Genomic DNA, 6,174 nt, shown 5'->3' on the forward strand with positions numbered 1-6,174 from the left:
GAAATACTGTGATACAAATAACTGAAGTCAGAGAAACACTTAGGGATAGAATATAGGAGATGACTGTTTATTTTCAGATCATCCTGCCACCATTCTTAAAATTAAACATATTTGTTATAGATCTGGGGTGACTAAAGAAATGAACCTATAAGGATGAATAGGGTCACACTGAAATCAGATAATTGTGACAATTCCTTGACTCCATCTACATCCTCACAGGTTGCATTCAGGATCACGATCTGTGTTCTAACAATGCCATCCCTATCTGCCTCTTCCCATCTTAATTCTTTCACAAAGCAGTTAAGTTTTTAATAGTGATGTCCAAACTGTTGAAGAGGGTGAGGTTCACAACTCAGCAAGGAGCTGAAAACAGGTAAAATGGAGCAAAACCAACTTAGTTAACCTCCTTCAGTTAGCCCAAATGACTCAGTAACAAGCAGACAAATTCAAGTAAAAAATTTAAAAGATTTCAAATGAATTAAAAGACTTTAAAATGAGGCATCTCCTGGGAGGTATTCCCTAAGAAAATGTAGGTATCATGCCATCAGGGACCGAAGCCACCAAATATTTAGATCTTTTAACTCACTTCTCTTGTTGATTCTTAGGTCCAACAAAAATCCTAAAACTCGAGTCAGGGTTCTCACTGGAAATTGATAAGTGAGCATTCTGATTTACATAGTCATTTGAATATGGGAAACGGAAATAAATGACATTACAAATTAACCTGAGCCAAAAGACCATCAGAAAAGCCATCAAAAAAATTATATTTCTAGTGGAATTCTTCTAACCCTTCAATTACCCAAATTATATTTTAACCACATAGGAACTCTTTAAAATTGTTTAGTTAAGCATTCTTAAATCATAGCAAGCAAAATTACAACATCTGATGACTGAGGTTTATTACTATGATTATTATAATGCATTTTTTGCAAAACACGTGTGTCTGCTTCAGTTTTGGTTTTTTCCTTCTACTATCAGTAGGCCATAACTAGCTCACCAAGGCAGAATTCTTAAATAACCACAGTTATCAATATGCAAATATTAAAATAAGCATCTTGGGAGAGCCAAAGGTTTTTATTTCTCTAGCCAAGTTCATTACTTTAAATTTAATTCAGCTGATAGGAAGCCGTCCCCCCCCCCCACCACTACTGTTCAGAAATATTTTCTCAGGAGGCCAAGAGAAGAATCCCAGATCCAGGTTATACAGATTAGGTTCCTTCGCATACAAAAAAAGAGAAAAACTAGCTAGAATTATCACACTATTTCTTATTAACAAAGAATCCTACATGTTAGAATCATCGGACATCCTTCAATAAAAACATCAGATACAACAAACATCAGATGTTTATATCCATCGTAGAAACCTGATTCTCTACTGCCCTTTAACACCCTATATTACCCGACAATTTGATGTTATCTATATAAAAATATCTATGTAGGTTAAAGTTATGATTAGATGGCTCCAAGAGGACTGTATGGAATGGATAACAAGAAGCCTGTGGGTGTATGTATGGAGCACAATCATACAAAGATAGCTCTAAAATAAGACCAGGTGGTTGACGTGGTCAGTTTGGAGCGCTGTTTCCTAAGAATAGTATAAGCGTTTCATGGTTACTTAAGTAATCAAGGACAGGGTGATCCAAAAGTATCAGAAATGCACATCTGATGCAACAATACTATGCTCCACTTTAGGAAAAAAACAGTTCGCACAAAGGATGAGCCTCTCCGTATTTACCTCTCACAAGCACGAGCTAAATTCCACCACCTGGACTCGCAAACTAGCAGTTCCTCGGACGCCCAGTCCCCACCCCTCGCCTCTCCGCCAGGGCACCTGGCCAGGGCCTTTGGCGCACTCAGAGGCAGAAGTCTGACCTCGGAAAATCCCAGAATGCTACAAACGGCCGAGGCCAGGGACCCAGAGTAAGGCTTGATCTAGGACAACACTTGCCCCAGGAGGCTCTCGCAGGGTCTCACTCTGATCGGCGGGACGGGTCACGGGCCTAAGGAGCCGTGATATGAGTGGCCTGGCCTCTCTGAGACGAGTCAGCGGCAGAGCCGAGGCCTTTCCGCCCTAGGATTTTAAATCTACCATGACACCGGGGCAACTTTAGGTTTCAAATGCCACGAGCAGAGCTGTGTCCCGAAGAAACCCCGGTCGCCGAGGCCCCGAATCCCGTCGTTTTTCTGACACCTGGCTTTCGAGACCTAAAACACTGGGAAACCGCCCAGCCCAGAACACCCTATCCGAAACCTTACCTCCTCAAAAGCAAAAGGCCCTTTGGCCAATAACTGTCACCAAACCGCCGTCTTCAATCCCTGTCGCTGCGACACACACCCGACAAAATGACAGCAAAACCATCTCCCCAAAACCCCACCGTCGGCCTCTAGCGCCACTTATATAGGACGAAGGCGCCTGCGTAACAGAGCTCCCGCGCTCCCGCCCCGCCCCTAAGGGGCGGGGCCCAGTGTGACGTCAGGGCCGCGCCCGGCCCTCCACCACGCTGCTGCGTGGGCGGAGCAGTCCCGGCCCTGAGATGTGCAGTGGTTGAGGCGACTCCTTAGATTGTTTTCATTGCGGGAGAACCTGGGTGAAGTCAGGAGGAGACGACTTAAGCCTGTGGCACGTGTCTGCTGCTACTCGAGGAGTTATGCTGAATGCAGCACCTCTTAGCCGAGCCAACCTTGGCTCCGTTTCCTGCTCTCCCACCCCAGTGGGCCGCAGCACGGCTGAACTGTCAGGCAGAGCCACCGTGCAATAGACAAACCCCAAACCGTCTCGGTGCTAGGCCCAGGCTGGTGCTGGGGTTAGCTCAGTGAACGCGATTGTGTAGTCCAGCCCGCTTGGAACGTCCTGTCTAAAAATGGATTCTGATAAATAAGATGTCTTAGGAAACAAGCTCAGAGGTGCTTATCTTTTTAAGGCCTGTGTTCCTGATAAGAACAAAAAAAATAAGTTTCAGTTGAGACTCCTTACAAAATTTTTCCTGTTGTGATCCCTGCCTCCTGGGCAGATTCGGTAGCTGGAAGTTTCCCTAACAAATTTTTCCCCATTATTTATTCCTGTGAGTCAGTTTTAGTTAACCAATGCAGAGTAATGTCTGAGAGCTAGTGAGCCCCGTTAAGGGGCTTGCTTACCTCAAATAAGGTATTTCGCAGTTCTAAAGATCCCCAGACAGTTTCCCGTTGTGAGCGTGTAGAGTGAGAAGAGAGAAGAGGGCCAAAATCTGAGCCCTGGGGAGCACTTCAGGGACAGAGGAAAAGAGCCTGAGAAGGAATGATCAGAAGGAGAGGAGAAGCAAGAGTTTGGTGTCAGAGTAAGTGAGAGAAGGGTTTAAATGAGGGAAAGGCTGACAGTGACAAATGCTGGGAAGGAGTCAGGTAGGGTTGGTCCTGAAAAGTGTCAAGGGGATTTTGTGTTCTGACAAACATTCGATGGATAAAAGAGAAAGTCAGAAATCAGATTTGGGAGGGCACGGTTGGACTCTTGCAGGCATAAATCCAATAACATGTGGGTTTGTACCTTGTACCTTGTTAGGTGAAAGGAGGGCCCTGTCATTTCATGATCTAATAGTGTAGAAAATGTGTGCCACGTACTTTGGATAAATTGAATTGTTATGGAGATTGTACCCCATGTTAAGAAGTGAAGAAGTGAAGTTGAAAAGATACTTGGAAAATTGGAAGTGAAAATTCTTTATGCTGTAGAACGAAACAGACGTTATTCTCCTCACCTGGAATAGCCACCATTTATGCATCTACAATTGTAAATCTTACCCATCCTTTGAGGTCTATCTCTAACATGCTATCTCTGACTACATGAGTTCCCACCCATCTCCCTGCTCTTGACTACTCTGGTTAGAGATGAGGTCCTTAATCAGTTGGCCAAGGCACACTGGTGTGCCTGGAACCACCAAAATATGATGACCAATTTTGCCCATAGTGTGAAATGTATTGGTTCTACAATTGATTACACCTACTATTTCAGGGACATCTATCAGTTGGAATGTTTATCTGAGTAGACTGGGCCATCTTGCGAGGTAAAGTGGGACTCAGCTTGAGGCATATAGAGGCATAAATTAAGCTGGCAGCAAAGAAAAGTTCCCCTTTTTTCCTGGCACATGAAGGATCTTTGTCTTGTGAGGCTAAAAGAGAATGTGGTCAGGACAGTGCACAGTTTTGCTCAAACAACAATAGAAAGTTAAAAGACAGCCAAGTGGAAAGGCCCCCTACAGAGGGATTTATAGACATCACAAAACAATGTTACCCAGTAGTGGAGTCTGCTTTGTAGTTGCTGCTATCTTATTTTAGTGTCATTTTGAATATTCAAGTTTGTCTGCCACTTAAATATTAAGGTCTAATATTTGAAAGTGTGTCATGATCAGGAGGAGGTCGACATGTATGGTGCTCCTATTTACTCTCTGTGGCTTATGTGCTTTGACTGGAGACAAGGACCTGATTTATATTATCTTTGGTATCTCAGTGGCTACAACCCAGTACATATTTGTAGGTTGTTTATGGAAGCTGCTTTTGGTTGTTTTGCTCAGTTGGGTTAAGTTGGATTAAATCAAAGGTTGAAATTTACTCCCAGAATCCCTGGGCCAGTTGGCTTAATAATCTTACCTGGCACCTTAACCCTTTCTATTAAGTCAGTTACCTGGAAAATGAATACCTTGTGTCAGAGGACTTAATAAAAAGTCTGTCTAATTTCTCAGAATCTACTACTAACACCAGAAAATCTGTCCAATCTGGTAACTTTGTCTCAACACAAGAACAAGTATGTCTAAGAAATCCTTAAGTTAAACCATATATAAAGAAAATCTTAGCTTTGAAGAGCAACCAGAGGAATATTCTTATCATATATTCTAGCACAGACATTCTACAAGTTTAACTTCAGATATAGGAAACAGTCATCTCTGAAAGCAGAGTTCCAGAGTAAAAGTCTAAATTGTTGTGTAAATTACGTTTAACAGAAGATTGTCAGCTATATGGAGAAATCTTTACAAAGCTATAAACCTTTATGAGTTTATAATTTCTAAGTTGCTATTACTGATAATTACCAATCTGTATTTAATTAGATTTTTTTTGTGTTTTTAGCTATCAATTAAATACTCATTATGTGCTAACTACTTTGTATACATGATCTCATTTAATAATCTAAACAACACTGTAAAGTGATCATTGGTTACTTGCTTGCAGTCAAGTTATCAAGTACCAGAACCGAGATTCAATCTCAGGACTTACTTGCTCCAAAGCTCTTGTGTTTAACCCGTTCTACTGGCTGCTTCAACTCATACAGCAAAGTACAAAGCAACTTACTTTACTTAGTCATTAGGGAAACCAGGCTGAGTTCATCTTTCAGCAAGATCAAAGGAGTTCGTCTTAAAAAAAGCACTTTTCAAGGTGATATATCATCAAGGGCTCCTCATGATGAAACAATGACTCAGTTTATCTCCAGCACATCAAGGTCATCAAAGGTCCCAGGGTGCCTTATTCACTGTTCAACAGCAAGTCACAAAGGGTCTCCCGTGCATCCCATGCTGCCTAAGATGGATAACATCCCAGGTTTCTCCAATATTTCCTGAGACTGGTTGTGAGGAGATTCATACAGCACACCATGAAGCAGGATCCAATCATCAAACAGTGCCAGAAACATTCCCTGATACACAGTGCACTTTGCAGTGTATCAAAGGTGGGGAGTGGAGGGGTGCCAGGAGTGATTTAATTCAGAGGTTCTTTTGGGAATAGGGTAAGCTGATCTTTCCAATCTCCTTGTCAATTTTCACTACCTCTAATGAAAGGGCTTTGGAACTAGGTTAATAAATTAGTTTCTCAACACCTGCTACCAATAGTCTCAACTATCAACCATCCAGTGAAACCACTGAAGGGAAAATATATTTGCCTAAGTAAATTCCTAAGTTCTAAATTTTCTATGAATATTGTAGAATCCTACATAAGCATATGAAAACATGTAATATATATTTGTCTCCAAATCTTCTGGGGTTACCTTTTATTTTAATGTATAAATATCAAGCTCCTATTTCATGTAATTGTAGGAAGTACAGTATCCTTCAGAGTATTCTGATGATTTCTATAGAGGTGTTAACTTCTCTGGTGGCTTCCTGTCACCTCTCACTCTAAATTCCCATTCCTGGCTCTATCCCTCAATTCCCTTATACC

Source organism: Mesoplodon mirus, assembly GCF_964341445.2.
Source record: "Mesoplodon mirus genome assembly, contig: HAP1_SCAFFOLD_1130, whole genome shotgun sequence".
NCBI classification, from domain to species: Eukaryota; Metazoa; Chordata; class Mammalia; order Artiodactyla; family Ziphiidae; genus Mesoplodon; species Mesoplodon mirus.